Raw genomic sequence first — 24,004 nt, forward strand, 5'->3', positions numbered from 1 at the left:
AAAATTCTCACTATTCTCCGGTTGAAGAACACGATTGTGGAACCATTTTGTCGGTGAAAGGTAGGGAATTTCACTCTAGTAAAAAGGAGAGTAAAAGAGATTTTATAGAAGACGTAATTTCAATATTCAAGGAAGCATTAGTTTTAACACATTTGAAAAGCAAAAGTATTTAAAAGCAAAATACATGCAAAATCCCATTTTGCATTCTTCCACCTCAAACTCCACTAGCATGAAATCTCTAGTTGTCAAACTTTGGAAGAGCCACTTCAAAAACCCCTTAGTTAGTAGGAAAATCCAACAATTGGATATTTCCACTAACTAATGTTTTATCAAAATAAAATTTATAATAAAACAAAATTTCACAAAATATGAAATACTATTTTCATATTTTAGAAGTTATTTAATTAAAACAACTTTAATTAAATAAATTTAATATCACATATTAAATTGTCTTTGACACTAGATTTGATTAATTACATTAATCAATTTTTAAAACACTTTCATGCTAATAATTTATTTAAAATACTCTCCAAAAATAATTGTAAATTATATCTTACATAAAATACAATATTCCTTAAAGACCGAATTTAAACATTTCAAATTCTCACTTCACCTAGTTCTTCAATTTTCTCCGTAGTGAGCTAGCAAGAAGACCTAATGAACTTACAACTCACGGGCTCCAATGATCCAAGACTAATTGAACAAACTCTTTATCCTAGTTAATCAACATTCGTTAACTAACAGAACTGTCCATTATAGTGTTTAGTTGCACTCCCCTCATTGTAGACATATTATGTGTCCATTTAATATAACCGTCATGAATAAGTTGATCCTTCACAGGTTGTTCGTAACCTCAGCTAGGTCAAATACCAAAATACCCATGAGTTATATCTTTTCTCCTTAAGTACCATTGTCCTTCTAATGAACACTTGATTTAGGATCTTAATCACCAAATCTATTCCCTCTCAGGCCAACAAGAGGATGAGGCCCCTTGTTCAAGACCTGGGACTAGCCCTTAAGGGAACAACCTTTCTACTATCCCTAGAAAGGGTAGGAGTGAATTCCATTTTGCAAATTCTTTGTCCCCAGCTATCTACCCGGTCTTATGCCGAAAATAGGAGACTCATTGAGCAATGTTGTTGAGCTTACCCTCACCTATGCAGATTAAGGGACAATCTCGAATAAACAGGAGTTTGAAGAATAGCTCAGGATTCAGATCAAATTATCTTCATCAAGAAGTGAAATTAACAATCATAAACCAGGTTATATTCAATAAACCAGGTTATATTCAATAGTATCTCCAGAAATAGGTACCCAACCTAATCCAAGTACTATAGACTATTTAGGCTATTTTACTCGAACTTGATCCAGTTTATGTCTCCACATAAAGTCCAAGTATTCATTACAATAGCAAGGGTTCGTAGTTTATTGGATTTAGAGTTATCAATTCAATTTAATTCAACAATATTTATCTGAATAAACTTCATATATGTTTACTGTTTACAAACTATGAGTTTTAGGACATACAATGCAATTATAGTGATAACCAGTAACGATAGAAGTAGGAGGACCCCAAATGTCAGAGTGAATCAAGTCAAACGGCTGATTGCATATAGAATTGGACTAAGAAAATGATAATGCAGGCTGTTTAGCAAGTTTGAAATTCACACAATCAAAGAGAATAGACATGGAAACATTATTCAAATTTTTACCAGAAATTAAATGAAGAAGTTTGTCAGGAGAAGCATGACCAAGACGAAGTTGCCACTGATATATAGCAGAGTCAGTGATAGGAGTAGAAAGAAAACAAGCAGGCAACTGAAGTGATGTAAGTTCAAACAATTTTCCCACTTTGCGACCCGCACCAACTATCTATCCCGTCTGTGGATCCTGAACCTGACATCCGGTAGAAAAAAAAAAAGAGACTGATAAGGCAAGATCACACAATTGTTCGACTGAGGCAAGATTAAAGGTTAGGTTTGGAACACAATAAGTATCAGAAAGTTGGAGTGTGGGAGTGTCAATGGATCCAACATGAGATATGATCATATAATTACCGTCAGCAACATAGATGGGAGGAAGGGATTTGGCAGGAGTGGATGTAGTCAGAAGGAAAAAGTATGAGAGTGTCAATGGATCCAACATGAGATATGATCATATAATTACCGTTAGCAACATAGATGGAAGGAAGGGATTTACCGTCAGCAGCATATCTGAAGTCGTATGATTGCAACATGCGAAATTAAGAAGCCACCGATTATCTGGAGAAACCGCAAAGGCGGAGGAATTAGACGAAATCACCTATTTAAGAAAGTATTGCAAATCACTAAGCTAAAAATTAGACTGAAAAGGTTTAGAATTAGTAGAGGAAACGGTAGCAGCAGCAGAGGCAGAACCAGGATTTCTAACATGTCTTGTCTTCAAAGAATGCCCTAGAGGTCGAGGTGGTCGTGTGGGACAATTGTCTAAAATATACCCATGTTTGTGACAATATCTGCACTTGACTTTTCGACAGTTAGCAAATTTGTGCCCAGTAAGCTTATAGTTTTTACAAAAGAGAGCTCCAGAGGAACCAAGAAAATGACTGCTTGCAAGCACTATCTCAGATTTCCTAGAAGAAGCAATGCCAAGACGTTTTTCCACAAACAAGATTTCTCATATTCTAGACGAAGCCCTATAAGAACCTTGATAAGACAAAGATTACCAGCACTGATTTTAGCTTCATCTAATTGTCCAAATTGGCTGAAGCATGGCTAGATATTTGTTAATGGATTGACCAGTCTCTTGATTGAGACCAACAAAAGTGTTGTGCAGTTAATAAAAATGAGCTAATCCAACAGACTGAAAACGTGTAGACAGGAAATCCCATAAACTCTTGGCATCATCAAACGCATCAAACTAAACATGGATGGCAGGTATAAATGTATCACTGAGCCAAGTGATGATATGATGATTTTTACTATCCCAATCCTCTAACTATTCAATAAATTTAACATCATCCTCTGGGGGTATCTTGACTGTTTTAGGAATATCCTCGGAGACAATGCACCATAACTTACATCCTATTAGAAAACTCTTCATTTGATGGGCCCAGGTAAGATAATTTGTCCATCAAAGACAATACTAATAAGGCGAAACACATGATCTTTCTCCATACAGCTAGGTGGCAAGGGGAGCATGGCTCAACTAGGGAGAAAAAAAACAACATATCTGCTCTGCGGCTCGAACAAGATGGGCTTGACTCGTCTTCTCAGCTTAGTCAACTAGATCTGACTCTGTTTGGCTTGTTGAGTAGGGATCTAGGTCTGGGTCACAGACACATAACTCGAACACTCAGATGTGGGTTAACTCCATTGGTCGAGCGCTCAGCGAATCTGGAACTGGTCGGAGCTTATGCTTGGGTGGACAAACACAAAAAATAAAGCCACTGATGGATGGATTTGGGATCTGGGTTGCCGGATCTGCATGGAAGGAGAATAGAGTTGGATTTGAGTCGTTGGATCTTGGATAAACGAGTAGGGATGAAGCACGAACAAGCAGACAGTGGCTAGATCTAGGTCACTAGATCTACACGGAATGGAAACAGAGCTGGATCTAGGTTGTTGGATTTGTAACAGACTAGTAGGGACCAACGGCGGTGGTGATGGCTCCCTAATTGGAAAAACAGGTTTGGCTCGACTCAAACGACTTGGCGGCTTGGTTTAGTTGGGAGAAATTAGAATGGCTTGGCTCGACTAAGTGGCTTGGCGACTCGGCCCGGCTCAATGACTCGGCTAAGTCGGGGCACAACAAATTTGCTCAGCGGCTTGGAAAAGATGGCTCGGCTCGTCTTCTCAGCTCAGTTAATTGGATCTGACTCCGTTTGGTTTATTGAGCAGGGATCTGGGTTCGGTCACTAACGCACAACTGGGGCGCTCATATGTGGGTTAACTCCATTGCTTGAGTGCTCAACAGATTTGGGATCGGTCAGAGCTTATGCTTGGATGGACAAACATAAAAAATAAAGCCATGGACGGACGGATCTGGGATCTGGGTTGCTGGATCTGCATGAAATGAAAACAGAGCTGGATTTGAGTCGTCGGATCTGGGATAAACGAGTAGGGATAAGGCACAAACAAGCAGACAGGGGCTGGATCTGGGTTGCCGGATCTACACGAAATGGAAACAAAGCTGAATTTGGGTCGCTGGATCTAAGACAGACGAGTAGGGGACAATGGATGGTGGTGATGGCTCCCTAGTTGGGCTCTGATACATGTTGGAAATGTATTTCATAAGTATACATTATACAAAGGATTATGCTGACTATAAATACAAATTCAGAGGCTAAGAATAGACATCAACCAACCCCCGTAAAGTCTCTAATCTTCCTAACCACAAAGACTAAGTCTCTAACTTTTTATACATTTAACAATAACCTAAATAAATAGGCTTTTATTATACAGTTATTAAAATTTTTTAGTTTTTAGATGAATAGCCTACTAGACTATTATTTTACACAAAAGTCTGGCTTAATTTAAGTTTTCAACTCTCATTGTCATTTATTTTTTTTAAAAAAATATCAATACCCAAATACGATATTCTTTTCAAGACATACACGAAGGAACATTTATCCAAAAAACTAAAAAGTTTCCCCTCATAAACGAAAGAAAGAATTGACAAAAAGTTTTGAAGGAGAAAACTGAGATATATCTAATAAGTGCACGAACAAGATAATTTATATAATTATCATCTTACATACTAAACAATATATGCAATATATAATTACATTTTTTTAGTATATTTCTAAACACACCAAAAAAAAAAATTTAATTATGATATATGCGATATTTACATTTTCAAGTATATTAAAAATATATAGAATATATACTTGAGATCTCAACGAAGAAGTGATCAATTTTTTCATTAGAAATATGGAAAAAAGTAAACAAAATCTCATAAAATGAAGAAAACATTAATGTACAATGTCATGTATTAAATGAGTATTAACTTAATTTAAAAATTAAAAAAAAAAAAGAAAATCAAAGTCAAAATTTGAAAAAGATATTAATAAAGAAAGAACTAAATATTTTGATCATTTTGATATAATGGTGATAAAAATATGTTAAATTTGATTAAAGCTAAAGTTAAAAGCTCTTAGCAAAATAATTAAAAATGTAGAACATTTATGAAATATTTTTTAAAGGATTTTCCGTGGAAAAATGCAAACTTAAAGCGAAATTCTTGAAAATTTTATTTCAAATTTAGTATAACTGAAACCAATCTCTCTCTCTTTCTCTCTCTTTTGAGCAAGAAACTAAAGAAGTGTGGGATTAGAGGGTGCACCAGGAGATCTCAACTAGGTTTACACCTCGATAGCACCCTCATCATAGCTCCATGTCGAAAGAAATCCATGTTATTAAATGTAAATTAAAGTTATGTACAAAGAGCTAGAGGATAGCTCTATCCAAAAGAGCAAAAATATGAAAGGGGAACGACAAAGGGGCTAAAAAAAAGGTTTCTAGTTGAGGGAAATAGTTTAGACATCATAATTATAAAACAACGATGATTTGGAATTCCAAAGGACTACTTGAGATAAGATATCATCGCACAGAGTGGTTCAGATTTTTGCTAGCATCTTGGAAAATTGAAGCCTTCCGAGTGGTTCTAAGACGTCCATCTCAGCCATCTGAGGCCGTGGAGTTGAGAAACTCCACAAACAAGAAGAAGAAGACATAGGTGGGGAAGATGAGCATTTTAGAGAGGAACCACTTAGGGTAGAACTTCCCAGTCATCCTCATGAGCAACCCACTAGTGGTGACACATTAGGTGAGCTAGCCATTAGAACTGCCATTGAAGCCTTAAGGGAGAGCCGCAAAACCGCTCACCAAGCTAGGCATATGTAGAGAACTGTCGATTTCATGTGCGAAAGAAACCGTCTCTACTATGCCAGCATAGGTTTTCAGTACGACCTCCAGTGAGAGCCTGACTCACCTAACTCAGAGTGACATTGGCCACACAAATTTTTCCGGTATCTTCTTCATTTTTGCCATATTTTTCATTTTTTTCATTTTCATTTTCTTGCTTTCTTTTATTAGCTTTCTAGGATTAGAAAATTTTAGACTAACTTTCTTCTTGTCTTGTAGCTTTTATTTTCCTTTCTTTTTCTTTTCTTTTCTCTTTTTTGTAGCAACAACAAAAATGAAAAAAAATAATAAAATTTGTTGCAGGAAAAGAACAATAAAAAAGAACAACAAAAAAACAAACGAAGGAAAAATTTCTACCACCACCAATTACGCGAAATCAGGGGAGTTTTCTGTTCCCATTCTTTTTGTCTTTTCGCTCATATATTAGTTTTATAAACATTGAGAAAATGTTTGATTTTTAAGTTGGGGGTGGAGGTACATTACATGTTCTTAATATTTTTCTTATTAGGGTTGTAAAAATGAGGCATACAAAATTTTTTCTCTATGATCTTCGCATGTCTGGAACCCTTGAGCACCTGAGCTCGAGTTTTGTTGATTTTATGATATTGATTAAATATATCTAGATTAGGCTCTATTACATTTCTATGACATACTTTTTGATTCTTTAAAGAAACACAATATCATGATCTTGGCATTTTTCCTATTAAATGATTCATTTTTTCTTTTAACGCATGATTCATCTAAAGCATGATCATTCATTCAAGAATTACATTCACTTTGTTTGTCATGTTCATTTTTTTTCTCAATCTTTTGATTCTTATCAATAACTTTGATGACACACTCTCTCAAGCAATGATACAAATCAAATTTTAAACTTTTTAAAATCTTTTCTAACAAGATTTTGAAACTCATCTTTCAAACTCATCTTTCTTTTCCTTTTAACTTCATAAAAAAATTGAATGCTTAGTCTTTAGATTTATTTAGAATCTCAAAACTATTAGAAACGTCATACCCACTTAATTTTTTGTCACCTCGATAGGACAAATTTTGGTCTAAGATAAACTATCTTATTGTATAGATAAGTCTAGAGAAAGAGGATAAAAAGGGCATAGTGTTTTAATAAAAAAAATTGCTAGCACCAAAAAAAAGAAAAGCAAGCTTGCTTATTTATCTTAATCTTCACTAATATGTGTGTGTGTATGGATAGAGGTGAAAAAAGCTACCTCTATCATGTTAGTTAGGGCCCACGAAAAAAGAGCGATAGGTTCCCTGCAGTATGAGTGTGAAAGCTATCCCTCTAGGTAAAATAATTGCCAATTACATTTTGTGTGTGTGAGTTTAAAAAGGCACCCTTGTCCTAGAATTGTCTCTTTTGTTTTGCAAGATAGGTATACTTTAGACCGATAACGGGGCCAGTGTGGGACGAAGAGGAATTGAGAGTTGGATATAGACTTTCTACTTGTTTTAGCCTTTAAATAAACTAAAACTGAATAGTCTCTTCTTTTATGGCTTTACAAGAAAAAGACGTTTTCTTTTAAAAAATAGGCTTCAAATATTTGATAGAAAAATTTTAAAGGTTCAAATGCCCATTTGTATCATTAGCTTGCTTGATTGTTGAAAAGAGAGATATGAATCAAAATTTTGTGTAACAACATGAACATAATAACATTTTTGAATGACTTCTTTGAATGAATGCACAATTATTATTCATGTTTTTGATTGAATGTATGCACGTTTCTAGTTTAAACTTGTTCGTGACGATCAAGATTTAAGTTGGGGGTGTTTTGTTAGGTCTTTAAAATATATATATTTTCTATATTAATTCCCCCAAAATCATATTGATTATTTGCTTTTAATTCTCATTTTGTAGGTAAAATGGTCCCGGAGGCAATTAGGAATCATTCCGAAAAAATCGGGCCAAAAGGATAAAAAATGACCAAGAAAGTCAACAAAGTTGAAGAGAACCAGATAATTACCAAAATTCCATCAAGCTCCAAGCGTCACAACCCTAGGAGAAGCGTCGAGCAATGCTTGAAGACAGAAGGCTTACTTTTGTTGCAAAATAGGGCAATGTTGCAACACTCCCCACAACGTTGTAACGCTCTGGATTTTGAAGTGATTCTTTCCGCGCGCGTCTCGCGCAACGCAGCGTCAAGGCCGCCACATCTTAAGTGCAATGTGATAACTTGTAGAAATACAAGTTATTTATACTGCTTTATTTAGATATTGCGATTAAAAGAGAGGAAAGTTGCGTCAATTATATGGAAATTGGCTAAGAAATACAATAATTATCAATTGTCGTCAATACACCCATTAACACTATTGCGATGGTAGAAAAGAATATTTCAAGTCTGTTTTGTAGGAAATCCAGTCACCGTATACATTAATGGCTCAAGAGAAAAAGATTAACACATCTACGTCGCATTACGCCCATCATTCAGGAATGAATAGACGATCAATGCAATGACGGCGCATAAGACAATTGATCTAGAGCTGAACTTCAACTGCATGCGGTAATAAAAGCAACACCGCATGCGAACAAACGATTGAAGATGTAAATGAGCAACGCAATCACGGAGGATTTTGACACGTGTACAACTAACCGTTGTGCATTTTCGACGGATTGATTGCATAACAGAAGGAATATTTATTCCACCATTCTCGAAATTTAAATAACAATAAAGTGGGGACCACACGTCAGAGAGTCAAAGCTTTCATCTATAAATACCCGCAAAGAATTCACTGAAAAATATACTTGATACAGGATAATTGATACAAGGCTATTGAGAGAGTGGCCGATCTGAATGCTGATCAGAGAAGAATGGGGAAGAAAAGAGACAAGGTCGAGAGGTGAGTCTCAGGGCGATTCATTTGAAATCCCTACCGTGAAGCTCTGTACCTAGATCAACTCTATCGGTTGAGCAAGCCTGAGAGGGAAGCTCATCCTTCCATTCACTCCATCTACGCCGGCAAACAATCTCTCCATCCAGATCGGTGTCAAGACATTGGCACTCTTCTGTATCTGTTTCTAGCACTCTTCTGTATCTGTTTCTAACTCTTATTCATCAATTGTATTTCATCTTCTTAGTCTAAATGATTCACAACCATATATCAGACGCTTGATTTTATAATTATTTGTCATGATCACTTTCATTTCCACATTTCTGTCTTTTTTCGTTCCTCCATGAATCGCTTTCTTCACGTTGTTTTCTTAATCCCGTGGAGATTAATATGAATTAAACAAGTAACTTAATCTGTGTTAAAGAAATAAAGATGTTTAGCAAAAGCATGCTAAACGAAATGTTCACCTGTGAGAGCAGAAGTGAAGATGCCATTCTGATCTGTCGAGAGAAGGTTAGAAGAATGCGTTAACTAAAGCAAGAAGTACTTCCAGAGATGGAAACAACCTTGCATTCACTACGTTCGTCCCTGTTTCACCACAGAGTTGTGGGAAACGCGGCCGATCACCGAGAGGTATATGCCAAGGGAAAACGAAACCATACTTATATCTTTAACGCAATTAAGAAACTTGCGATGTTTATATTAATTATTTTTTCTCTTTCTGCTTCGCACATAAGCCTTGCCACCACATAACACGGCCTTTGTATAATCTTCACAGTTAGTCTCAACCTCGTATCTTGTATCATGTAACCTGTATCTTGTATCATCATAGCTTAGGTTTATTTTATCGCACTTTACTTTTATCGCAATTTACTTTATTATCGCATTTTTATCGCTTATCTTTACTTTATTGCACAATTTACTTTATCGCATGTACAAACTACACTTTTATTAAATTGAAAAACCCCCGGTCGCATATATCACGAACGTAAAACAATCAACCTAAAACAATCCCTGTGTTCGACCTTGGATCACACCGAGAAACTTGCGATGGAATTATACTTGGTTCCAATGCAAGGAAACTTGTGACAACGCACAACATACTACAAGAACACTCATTAATAATGCATACATCTAGAAGTAGTATCGCATATCATCGAAATCATCCATGTGTTGTATGACATAAGAAGATTAATTTTATTCATTCATATTCATATTTGTCAACATGCTTAAAATAGAAGCATCAATTTTTATGTCAACAAGTTTATGGCATCATCGCATTTTATGTCATCAAGTTTATGGTGCCGTTGCCGAGGATTGGTTAACAGTTATTGTTTGAGAATGTTTGTGGTATTTTGCAGGACAGATCTCTTTGTATTGGCTGTTCAACACGGAGAGCAGTCTGACAGTTTATGAGTACTGGTACCGAAACAGAATTTGTAGCTGACCTAGAGATCGAGCGTACCTTTCACGTACAGGCACGTTAGAATTGAGCAAGGAAAAAGAAAACAGCTGATATGGCAAAGAATAATGACAACACGGCTCCCGCAGGAAATCAAGGGGTGGTACAGCCAGTGTAGGACCTAATTTTCTTTACCGTTGATCGTAACATTCCCATGAGGAACTACATGGCGCCCAACCTGTACGATTTCTCGCCTGGGATTTCGAGGCCTACAGTAGAGGAGAATGCAAGGTTCGAAATAAAACCGGTCATGCTCCAAATGATCCAGAATGCAGGGCAATTTGGGGGTCTGCAAGGTGAAGACCCGCATGCCCAACTGACCAGTTTTGTTGAAATGTCCAAAAACTTCTCATTACCTGGCGGTACCCCTGAGGGTATTAGACTGTATTTATTCCCTTACACCTTGAGGGACGAAGCCAAGAGGTGGGCTCACTTACTGGAGCTGAACGAGATTACATCATGGGATCAGCTGGTTGAGTGATTCATGAAGAAGTTCTTCCCGTCGGCCGTCAACGCAAGGCAACGAAAGGATGTGCTGAACTTTTAACAAATGGATAATGAGACCCTGAGCACCGCTGGGTGCGATTTTGAAGATTGGTAAGAATTACCCACATATCGGGATACCCGATTGTGTTTTGATGGAGACATTTTACGATGGCCTGAACAGATTGACGCAGGTTGTTGCTGACGCCTAGGTTTTATGGATAAAATGTATACCGAGGCCAAGGTCATCCTTAACCGCATATCGTGGAACATGGATGACTGGATTGATGATGGTTATGGAGCCAGAGGCTCTGAAAGAAAGTAGAATGACACTGCCATTATCCCTGCGGAAACAATGACCACACTGGCCACTCAGATGGCCGCAGTGACCTCAATCCTCCAATCGATGGCAATCAATCAAGGAGCCATCCCCCAACAATCAGCGTAACCCGCCGCGTCGGCTCAAGTGGCCGTAATATGTTGCGTTAATTGTGGAGGGGCTCATGTAGCAGAAATGTGCCCATCGAATATCCAACAAGTATGCGCCATCCAAAATAACCCCTTCAGCAACACCTACAATCGGGGTTGGAGAAGCCATCCTAACTTCGGTTGGAGAGGGAATCCTAACCGGGGGGCCAAGCAACCATCAAAGTGGCAGTCGAGGGAACCCTCCTCCTTTTCACCATAACTCGAATAAATGGCAACCAAGGCAATCGCATAATCAACAACCCTCATCTTCAAACACCTCTGGAAGTTCATTAGGGGTCTTGCTCAAACAGTATATGGATAAAAATGATGCAGTGATGCAGGCGTAGGCGTCTTCAATTCGATACTTAGAGATTCAAGTGGGCCAACTGGCATCTGAGCTTAGAAACAGAACACCTGGTACGTTGCCCAGCAACTCTGAAGCCCCAGGATCTCATGGAAAGGAGCAATGTCCCTGAGGACATTGGGCAGGCAAGCTGGACCGCCTGCAGAGGTATGGATTGCGCTCATTCAAAGAAAATCATCTTCCGATCCATATCTCACATCTATACTTAAATGCTTTCTTTAATTCTTTTCTTTATGAATTTCTGAACTTTGTTTTTATTGCTTCATTTAATTTTTTTCATGGCTTTATGAATTTATTCTTCATTTACTATCCTTGCATTTATTTCTATACTGTTTTAATTCCTTTCACTTTTCCATCATTAATGCGTTATTCTTTAATTGGTGAATGATTGAGTAATGAGAAGAAAATTTATTGCCGCAAGTCATAGCAACTTGTGTTGATGAAAAAAAAAATTATATAATAAAATAAAACACATCCAGTATGCATGGCGATAATGGACGCATCTTGAACCAACAAGGTATACTTTGCATTCACCCAACCCTAATGCATTGCGCTGAGGGGTGTGTTGCGTGCGTGTGTGTCCTTTGCCCGTCCTTAGCAAAATGCACTATGTTGAGGTAGTGTTGCACTGGTAGCAATACCGTGCGCCCGATCCTCCAGAAATGCGTTTAGCCGAGGGGTGTGTTGTGGGGATGCATGCGTTGTTGCCCGTCCTCTACAAAAATGCATTTGCATTGGTGAACACATTACGTTAATCTTTTCCTTGCGTCCATTCGAATAAAACATGAAAGATAATTCTTTTTGCAAAATTGAGAAGTTCAATCGTTCCGTATTACAAAGGAATGATGAGTCTGCAGACAAAAGGACGTTTACTCTGAAACCTCATAAATGAGGGGAGTTCAAACGGTGGGCCTTTTGAGTGTCTCGAGGCCTGCCACCGCAACAATAGCATTGGGCCCACTAAGGCCCAACCTATAAAAAGAACTTTCCCCGTCTGTGAGCACACTTTGTCTCATTTGAAATCTGAAACCCTAGTGCCCCTGCATACCGAGCTTTCTTCTTTCCTGAAACCCTAACGTTTTCCAGCTTTCTTTCACCTCAGCATCCATGGTCGACCAAACTTCCCAACCTTCCGCTTCACTCTCAACACCTTCAACATACCAACTCTCCATGCGAGGGGCAGTATTCCTTGCTGCTAGTCACCGTCTTGCTACTCAGCCTCACACTGTTCCTAGAATCGTCGAAAAACCCCGACGAAACCCTTTAGCTGTCAGACCACTTCAGTTCAAGAGGGGGAAAAGTACTGAAAGCACCCCACTCCCAACTCCAATAGTCTCTACTGAAAGAGAAAAGAAGAGACAAGATGACAAGGAGGTATTCGAAAAAATTCTGAGTAACCTGGAGAAAGGAGAAGGACTGCCTGAGATTGGGGTTGTAAACCAACCATTACTTACGAAGGAGGTGACGGTGGTGATGACGGAGGAAGTGAGAATGATGGAGAAAGTGGTGGTGGCAGAGGAAGTGGTGGAAGAGGAGACAAGGAGAAGCACTCTGGCCATATGGGATCCTGAGGAAACTACGCAAGTAGAATCCTATGACGAACCCATCAAAGTCACGTTGGAGAAAGTTGCGGCAGAGAAGAAACCAGAGGTGGAAGGGGAGAAAAGAAGAAAAATGAGAGTAAGGAAAATAAGATTGGAAAAGGTGAGCCATCCCATCGTCGCAAAGAGAAAAAGAATAAAGAAAAGAAGGAGGATGAAGAAGATGAAGAGGCCAAGCTAAGGAAGAGGAAAGAGAGGGAAGAAAGGAAAGAGTGTAGGCATGAGGAAAGGTGCTTGAAGAAGGAAGAAGAAAAGAAGAAGAGGGCTGCAAGCCTAGAGATGGATAGGGAATCCACTTCCGTGAGGGAGGACAGGGGGGAACCAGCGCAACTTAGGGAGCTGGCGCAACCTGAAACAACGCAATTGGTTGCGGCCGAAGAAGGTGAAGAAGGAAAAGATACCCCCCCAGTTGCGGCGTCGCAAGGAGAATGCGCCGCAAGGGTCTACCGTTGGCCCTTCAATTTTGATCAACGCATTACAAGAAAAGGAAAGGAGGAGAAAGGAAGAAGAAGAGAGACAGGAGAAAATGGAGCGGACAAAACTCATCACTGTGGAAGGCGATGGGAGAAGAAGATTACATGATGAGGAAGTGCGCCACAATAATGAGATCTAGAGACTCGAAGAAATAAGACGACTCAAAGAGGAACAACGCCTTTTGTTGGCCTCTGAGCAGTTTGTGGAAGAGTTTGAAAGAGAAGTGAGAGAAGAGGAAGAAGAAGAAAAGAAAAAGAAGGCAGAAGAAGAAAGGAGAATGAAGGAAAAGAAGGAAAGGAAGCGTGAAGCCAACAGGCAGTGCTTAATTAAGAAGAAGGGCAAGGAACTTGCCAAACGAGAGAAGTAGGAACAACGCAAGGAATGGGAAAGAAAACAAAGGTAACAATCCCACCTTGCATTGGCCAAGAGAAAGGGCAAAGCAGTCACAGAGAGCAGCAAGCCCGCATTGGAAAAGGTGCGTCCATCAAGAAAGAAGGAGAATGATGACTTGTTGATGGAGATGGACTTTTTCCCTGCGCCAACGCCACTACCAGATCTGATCACGAACGTGATCGTGGAACATGGTTAGGACACATTTTGCCAGTGCCAAGCCATTGTTGTCCCAGAGGTAGTGCGTGAATTCTACCATGGACGGCTACATGGCACCAAGGATGTGGTGACCATAAAAGGGCAAACGATGTCTTTCAGCATAAGGGACATCAATGAACTATACCAAATGAAGAATAACCCGGATGCACTGGGCAATAAAATCATTGATGATCCCACGGAAGAGAAAATGGAAGATGCGCTGCGAGTATTAATGCAATCGGGCACTAAGTGGTCAGTTTCTTTAAAAAGCATCAAGACCCTGGCGTCCAAGACTCTGCTTCCGGAAGCACGGCTTTGGGTTTATTTGGTTAAATGATGGCTAATCCCAACTTCCCATGAAAAGAAAATTTCAAGGATCGAGTTATGGTCGTATATTGCATTGCGCGTGGCATTCAAATCGATGTAGGCTGGTTGATCGCAAGACAAATCAGGGGTTTTCTGAGGCACATAAGAGGGCAGTACTTCTTCCCATGGGTGGCTTCAAGTTTATGCCTATCACTAGGTGTAGACATTGATGAAGAGCCAATGGCAGAAGTTCACGACCTGATAAACGTCAAGATTTTGAGGTTGCTTCTCAAAGATTCCCCACACTGCCTGAACTCCCTTTGAAGAGGCCTAGAATTGATTTGAATACGCCGCACGAGCCCAAGCCAAAAAGACAGTGCAGAGATGATAAGGGAAAGGAGAAATCCAAGAAGAAACAACGCAAGATCTAGAACCTTTGGATCGTTTGCCCTTAATAATTCGTCCTCCAAGCCCTCCTACATGACCTTCTTCTTCTTCCCTTCCTGAGCACTTTACCAATCTTCTCCTTGCCCTAAATTCTCTAGCCGCATACCCATCAGCCCCATCCTCACCTTCAACATCATGACAACATTCCCTTCCACTAACGTATGTTGATAACCCACATGATTTGGGTGAAGGCACCTCTGCCCAACCCCAAAACGTTGCTGGCGAGACATTGCAGGCACAACCCAATGTCGCCTCCTTAGTTGCTGAGTTAGCAGAAATGTGATCCCTCTTTTCCCAACAACAACAACTCTTCGCTCAGCAACAAACCTTCTTCAACCAGAAATTTGATGTGGTAATGGATCAAGTCGATGATATACAGCGAAATGTTGCCATGTCAAGGGAGGCGTTGATTAATATTCAACGCAACATTTATACAATCCATCACCACCAAAGACAGCTTGCGTAGCGCAACCATGAGTATTTTAATTTTCTAACAGCATATCTTCATGGTCCCATGGTGCCTCCGCATCTCAGGCAACGACTGGTTTTCGAAGAGACTACACCTGTACCGCTTCAGAGCCCTCCTCCAGACCCCCCTACTCCTCAACAATAATCTTTACAATTTTTTTTTATGCAGCCATTCTTTTATCTTAATTTCAATTCATTATTTTTCTAAGTTAACTAAATTCTTTGATTCTTTGTACAGGCCAAAATTTTTGTATTGTGTTATTTATAATTATTTATATACTTAGTTAATTTTCATAATTATTTAACTTCGCTCGCCAGGTTAGGCATATGTAGAGAATTGTCGATTTCATGTGCGAAAGAAACCGTCTCTACTATGCCAGCATAGGTTTTTAGTACGACCTCCAGCGAGAGCCTGACTCAGAGTGACATTGGCCACACATATTTTCCCGGTATCTTCTTCATTTTTGCCATATTTTTCATTTTTTCATTTTCATTTTCTTGCTTTCTTTTATTAGCTTTCTAGGATTCGAAAATTTAAGACTAACTTTCTTCTTGTCTTGTAACTTTTCTTTTCCTTTCTTTTTCTTTTCTTTTCTCTTTTTTGTAGCAACAACAAAAATGGAAAAAAAAATAATAAAATTTGATGCAGGAAAAGAACAAAAAAAAAAAATGAAGCAAAATTTTTTACCACTTCCCATTACGCGAAATCAGGGGAGTTTTTTGTTCCCATTTTTTTGTCTTCTCGCTCATATATTAGTTTTATAAACATTGAGAAAATGTTTGATTTTTAAGTTGGAGGTGGAGGTACATTACATGTTTTTAACATTTTTTTTATTAGGGTTGTAAAAATGAGGCATACAAAATTTTTACTCTATGATCTTTGCATGTCTAGAACCCTTGAGCACCTGAGCTTGAGTTATGTGGATTTTATGATATTGATTAAATATATCTAGATTAGGCTCTATTACATTTCTATGGCATACTTTTTGATTCTTTACAGAAACACAATATCATGATCTTGGCATTTTTCCTATTAAATGATTCATTTTTGCTTTTAACGCATGATTCATCTAAAACATGATCATTCATTCAAGAATTACATTCACTTTGTTTGTCATGTTCATTTTTTTTTCTCAATCTTTTGATTCTTATCAATAACTTTGATGACACAATCTCTCAAGCAATGATACAAATCAAATTTTAAACTTTTTAAAATCTTTTCTAACAAGATTTTGAAACTCATCTTTCAAAAGAACCTTTCTTTTCCTTTTAACTTCATAAAAAAATCGAATGCTTAGTCTTTAGATTTATTTAGAATCTTAAAACTATTAGACAAATTTTGGTCTAAGATAAACTATCTTATTGTATAGATAAGTCTAGACAAAGAGGATAAAAAGGGCATAGTGTTTTAATAAAAAAAATTGCTAGCACCAAAAAAAAAAAAAAAAAGCAAGCTTGCTTAGTTATTTTAATCTTCACTAATATGTGTGTGTGTGCATGGATAGAGGTGAAAAAAGCTACCTCCATCGTGTTAGTTAGGGCCCACGAAAAAAGAGCGATAGGTTCCCTGCAGTATGAGTGTGAAAGCTATCCCTCTAGGTAAAATAATTGCCAATTACATTTTGTGTGTGTGAGTTTAAAAAGGCACCCTTGTCCTAGAATTGTCTCTTTTGTTTTGCAAGATAGGTATACTTTAGACCGATAACGGGGCCAGTGTGGGACGAAGAGGAATTGAGAGTTGGATATAGACTTTCTACTTGTTTTAGCCTTTAAATAAACTAAAACTGAATAGTCTCTTCTTTTATGGCTTTACAAGAAAAAGACGTTTTCTTTTAAAAAATAGGCTTCAAATATTTGATAGAAAAATTTTAAAGGTTCAAATGCCCATTTGTATCATTAGCTTGCTTGATTGTTGAAAAGAGAGATATGAATCAAAATTTTGTGTAACAACATGAACATAATAACATTTTTGAATGACTTCTTTGAATGAATGCACAATTATTATTCATGTTTTTGATTGAATGTATGCACGTTTCTAGTTTAAACTTGTTCGTGACGATCAAGATTTAAGTTGGGGGTGTTTTGTTAGGTCTTTAAAATATATATATTTTCTATATTAATTCCCCCAAAATCATATTGATTATTTGCTTTTAATTCTCATTTTGTAGGTAAAATGGTCCCGGAGGCAATTAGGAATCATTCCGAAAAAATCGGGCCAAAAGGATAAAAAATGACCAAGAAAGTCAACAAAGTTGAAGAGAACCAGATAATTACCAAAATTCCATCAAGCTCCAAGCGTCACAACCCTAGGAGAAGCGTCGAGCAATGCTTGAAGACAGAAGGCTTACTTTTGTTGCAAAATAGGGCAATGTTGCAACACTCCCCACAACGTTGTAACGCTCTGGATTTTGAAGTGATTCTTTCCGCGCGCGTCTCGCGCAACGCAGCGTCAAGGCCGCCACATCTTAAGTGCAATGTGATAACTTGTAGAAATACAAGTTATTTATACTGCTTTATTTAGATATTGCGATTAAAAGAGAGGAAAGTTGCGTCAATTATATGGAAATTGGCTAAGAAATACAATAATTATCAATTGTCGTCAATACACCCATTAACACCATTGCGATGGTAGAAAAGAATATTTCAAGTCTGTTTTGTAGGAAATCCAGTCACCGTATACATTAATGGCTCAAGAGAAAAAGATTAACACATCTACGTCGCATTACGCCCATCATTCAGGAATGAATAGACGATCAACGCAATGACGGCGCATGCGATAATCGATCCAGAGCTGAACTTCAACCGCATGCGGTAATAAAAGCAACACCGCATGCGGACAGACGATCGAAGATGCAAATGAGCAACGAAATCACGGAGGATTTTGATACGTGTACAACTAACCGTTGTGCATTTTCGACAGATTGATTGCATAACAGAAGGAATATTTATTCTACCATTCTCGGAATTTCCATAACAATAAAGTGGGGACCACCCGTCAGAGAATCAAGGCTTTCATCTATAAATACCCTCAAAGAATTCACTGAAAAATATACTTGATACGGGATAATTGATATGAGGCTATTAAGAGAGAGGCTGATTTGAGTGCTGATCGGGGGAAGAAAAGAGACAAGGCCGAGAGGTGAGTCTCAGGGCGATTCATTCCAAATCCCTGCCGTGAAGCTATATACCTAGATCAACTCTATCGGTTGAGCAAGCCTGAGAGGGAAGCTCATCCTTCCATTCACTCCATCTATACCGGCAAGTAATCTCTCCATCCAGATCGGTGTCAAGACATTGGCACTCTTCTGTGTCTGTTTCTAACTCTTATTCATCAATTGTATTTCATCTTCTTAGTCTAAATCATTCACAACCATGTATCAAACTCTTGATTTTATAATTAATTGTCATGATCACTTTCATTTCCACAATTCTGTCTATTTTCGTTCCTCCATGAATCGCTTTCTCCACGATTTTTTCTTAATCCCGTGGTGATTAATATGAATTAAACAAGTAACTTAATCTGTGCTAAAGAAATAAAGATGTTTAGCTAAAGCATGCTAGACCGCATCTTCACCTATGAAAGCAGAAGTGAAGATACCATTCTGATCTGTCGAGAGAAGGTTAGAAGAATGCATTAACTCAAGCAAGAAGTAATTCCAGAGATGGAAGCAATATTGCGTTCACTACATTCGTCCCTGTTTCACCACAGAGATGTGGGAAACGCGGTCGATCACCGAGAGGTGTATGCCAAGGGAAAGCGAAACCTTACTTATATCTTTAACGCAATTAAGAAACTTGTGATGTTTATATTAATTATTCTTTCTCTTTCTGCTTCACACATAAGCCTTGCCACCGCATAACACGACCTTTGTATAATCTTTTCAGTCAGTCTGAACCTCGTATCTTGTATCATGTAACTTGTATCTTGTATCATCATAACTTAGGTTTATTTTATCGCACTTTACTTTTATCGCAATTTACTTTATTATCGCATTTTTATCGCTTTTCTTTACTTTACTGCACAATTTATTTTATCGCATGTATAAACCACACTTTTATTAAACTGGAAAACCCCCGATCGCATATATCACAAACGTAACACAATCAACCTAAAACAATCCCTGTGTTCAACTTTGGATCACACCTAGAAACTTGCAGTGGAATTATACTTGGTTCCAAAGCAAGAAAACTTGTGACAATGCACAACATACTACAAGAACACTCATTAATAACGCATAAATCTAGAAGTAGTATCGCATATCATCATAATCATCCATGCGTTGTATGACATAAGAAGATTAATTTTATTTATTCATTTCATGTTTGTTCACATGCTTAAAATAGAAGCATCAATTTTTATGTCAACAAGTTTATGGCATCATCACATTTTATGTCATCACAATGCTTCTTGGCTTTTTGTGATTTAGTGTTGCAACGCTAGCCTCAGCTTCGCGACGCTACCCTGCGAGTATAAATAGTTTTCTTTCATTTTTACTGAGAGAAGAAGCATGATTTTGATGGAGGCTGGAATTTCTCTCTGTATCAATTAGTCTCTATGGTAATTTTATTTCCTACTTAGGTTAGATTTTGATTTTCTTTTTGGATTGTAATCAATAACTTGTAATTCATGAATTTGTTGTGAAGTAATTGAATATTGTTTCTATTTCAAGAGTTCTTGCAAATTCTTTTGAGTTTTCTACTTGTCTTTATCATCTGTAATCTGATTGAGCATTCTTGAATCTGCTTTTAATTCTTGAAACATATTGAATGATCTATATCTTGAACATGTTTAGCCTAGATGCTTGGTTTTGTCACACTCATGATTGAATGCGTTGCTTTTAATGTGTTCGATAGAATGTCTAGCCAAGATCTACAAGAGACAATAGTAATTGTGTGTTTAATGGCTATCCTAGGATGCACTAATTACTAGACTTGAAGAAAATTTGGTTAATTAAGTAAGCTATCTTGACAATTAATCGGTGCAATCGAATCCTAGAACTTAATGCGTGTGTTTTCTCTTTTACATGGCCACTATCGAACGCAGTAGAGGTAAAAGCATGTAGATTGATTAGGGTTAGGGCTATCCTATCTTAATTGATGATTAGGACGCTCTCTTGACTAGGTTAATGTCTTTGTCCGCCTTTGTAGAGACTAGTTTAATCTAATTAAGTGGGTAGTTGCGAGCTTAATTCGATTGTCAAACAAATTTGTAGAATTCAATGATAAGAATTGTATTGAACGTCTAACTTGGATTAGAAGCAAGATTGTTCTAAACTTGTTTGCAATTATTCTTTGTGTTTGGATTTTTAGACTAATTTAGAATTTCTTTGGAAAGTGTTGTTTTGGAGAAGTTAAGCCCAACACCCATCAGCTTGCCAAAATAACCTAAAAAGTGTTGTTTTGGAGAAGTTAAACCTATTTATGGTTATTTTAAAGGGTGTAAGCTGGTCATTCTAATTTTTAAGGTTATTTGAGAATAATTTTGATTTATTGGAGGAATTATAGACTAATTTAGAATTTCTTTGGAAAGAGTAGGAATTCAAAGAAAAAAGGCAATGAGCTGATTAAGAAATTTCCTGAAGAACTGATCAGGAGGAATTGTGAGTGGTTACTTTATTATTTTCATATGTTGAATTCTATATATGTATATGTGATTATATATATAGGTTATATTTGAAATAATGGCATAATCGAAAAATGTGTTTTGTCTGGACCTTGATTGTTGTTGTGCTGTTGTCATAATGCTTGTGTAATTGCATTGGAAATTGGATTTGTACTCGAGATATTGTTAGCATGCTTTATCGATGCCTGGCTGGAATTGTCAATGTATCTAGCTGGGATTGTCAGCGTACCCAAGCATGTCTAGTAGGAGTTGTCGACATGTGTACATTCGGTGGGTTATAGGGTGCTGAGATTTTTTCCACATTATTCATTGTGCCTTATTCTCAAGAATACCCGAGGAAAATACATGATCATGCCAGGGATATCCAACTGACAGGGTTTTTAGGTGTTACATTCTATTATGTGTTACTTGTTTGATTCAGGAATTGTTTTTTCCAAAATGTGTTTCTGAAAAATCAAACCTATTTCCTTATAAGGCACCACTCACTAGGCTTTTTAGCTCACATTTTCTAATGTTTTACTTTTTCTCTCCCTAGGTAGTGGATAGTGAAACGTCTGTCTCTTATACACATCTAGATGTGTATAAGAGACAGCCCCCCCCCCCAGGTAGCCGAAGTGGATCATTCTAGGAAAAGCCATCCGAGGTTTGAATTGGTACTATCTCACAGGGCGGGACTCGAATCATGTTAACTGAAAGTCATTAGGATAGTTAGGTTAAAACTGTAAAACAGTATGAAACTCTGTAATCATTCATAAATTATTAATTAGTTATAACGTTTGTATGTTAACCTAACTATTAAGTTGGTAAAGTTGGGGAGTTGATATCACAAAAGGGTGGTGTTAGCTATCTTCACATCCTCTTTTAAGTCTGGGTGACAAGGCTCAGTAGGGAGTTTGACAAGAATTTACCCAATTGAGCAAATACGTTGCAAGAATGAAGAATCAAGCAAAAAGGAAGGAAAAATCGGGAGTCAAATGCACCAAATCAAGATGAGATGCAAAAGGACAATTCTGCCATTTCCTAGCATTACAATGCTCTTCATAATCCTAAGTCCAAAGCTCATTTGACATTGTAAGGCAGTAGCATCAGGTACAGGGCAGCATTGCAATGTTGCCCCAAGCATCACGATGCTCCGGAGTTGGATCATCATCAGCGTTCCAATACATCCCAACGCTTTACTCCAACGCCTAAGGACAAAACACTCTGCGTTGCAACACTTCTTCAAAGTGTTGCGACGCTACGACGATTGATGGGATTTGGAGCAGCGCGCGGCACAACCCAACGTTACTGTTGCAACGCCTCCTTGATGAAAAGCTGGAGGGTTTCCTCGATTCCCAGAATTGTTTTGTGAATTCTTCTGGCCTTCTTGGTCGTTGTTACCTCCCCAACTGAAGTTGGGATGGTTCCGCCAAACCATTTGTTGTTGTACGGGTTATTCTAAATGGAGTACACTGCCTGTGGGTTCGATGGGCACATTTTTACTGAATGTCCCCCTCTGTATTGTGCACAACTGATTGCTGCCACTTGTGCCAACGCATTGACTTGCGCTGCACCCTGAGAGAGAGTTCCCTGATTAATTGCCATCGTCTAGAGGAGAGAGATTACTACGACCATTTGTGCGGCCAATGTTGTCATTGTATCAGCTGGTACAATGGCATTTTCTGTTTTTCTTCTCTTTGGTTCTCTTCCCCCATACCTGTCGTCTACTCAGTCATCTGTGTTTCGCGAAATTCTATCCAAGATGATCTTGGCTTCAGTGTATGTTTTGTCCATAAATCCTTCTGCTGTAGAGGCATCAGCAACAGCTTGCGTTGATTTGTCCAAGCCATTGTAAAAGGTTTCCATCAGAATGCAATTGGGAATCCCGATGTGACAGTTCTTTACCAATCTTCTGAATCACACCCATGCGGTGCTGAGAGTCTCATTTTCCATTTGTTCAAAATTCAACACGTCCCTCCGTCTTTTTGCATTGATTGTGGGCGGGAAGAATTTCTTCATGAATCGCTCGACCAACTAGTCCTAAGAAATAATTTCATTTGGCTTTAATGAATGAGCCCACCTCTTTGCCTCATCCCAAAGTGTGTAAGGGAAGAGGTACAGTCTAATTCCTTCCAGAGTAATGCCAGGAATGGAGAAAGTATTGCACATTTCAACGAAGATGGTCAAATGTTCATGCAGGTCTTCACCTTGCATACCTTCAAATTGTCCCGCATTCTAGATCATTTGAAGCATGACCGGCTTAATCTCAAATCGTGCATTCTCCTTAACCATGGGTCTTGCAATACCAGGCGAGAAGTCATATAAGTTCCTGCCGCATAGTTCCTCATTGGGATATTGTGGTCGGTAGCTAGAAACACAGGGTCTTGCACTGGCCGATTTACCCCTTGATTCTCATTGGGCCTATAGTTTTTATTCGCCATGTTCCTTCTTCGCCTAATTCGGTTCATGCGTGCTTGTGCGCGAAAAGTACGCTCGATCTTTAGGTCGGCTTCGAATTCTGGTTCAGTTCTAGTACTCATAAACCGTCAACCTACTCTTCGCGATAAACATACAGTAAAATATTGCCAATCTCCAACAATGGCGCCAAAAACTTGATAGATGATCGCCAAAAAATATTAATGATTTAAAATGAATGAATGAATGTTGATGGCTTTATGCGCTCAAGTTGCTTTGCGATAAAGATATGTGATACTAGATTCTAAATGTATGTGATGAAGATGATATGCTTCGTAGTATGAATTCGTGTAATGCATGTCACAAGTTTTCTTACGCTGGAACCAAGTATAATTCCAACGCAAGTTTCTCAGAGTGATCTGAGGTCGAACACGAGGATAGTTATGTTTAAATGCGATACTAATGTGGTAAATGCGACCGGTTTAACATAAAGAATAATGAATTGTGAGTGTAGAAAAGTAAATTTCGATGAAAAGTAAATTGCAGTAAAGAATAAAATGTGATGGTAAGTAAATTGCGATA

The sequence above is a fragment of the Benincasa hispida genome, chromosome 3 (assembly GCF_009727055.1).
Source record: "Benincasa hispida cultivar B227 chromosome 3, ASM972705v1, whole genome shotgun sequence".
Taxonomy (NCBI): domain Eukaryota; kingdom Viridiplantae; phylum Streptophyta; class Magnoliopsida; order Cucurbitales; family Cucurbitaceae; genus Benincasa; species Benincasa hispida.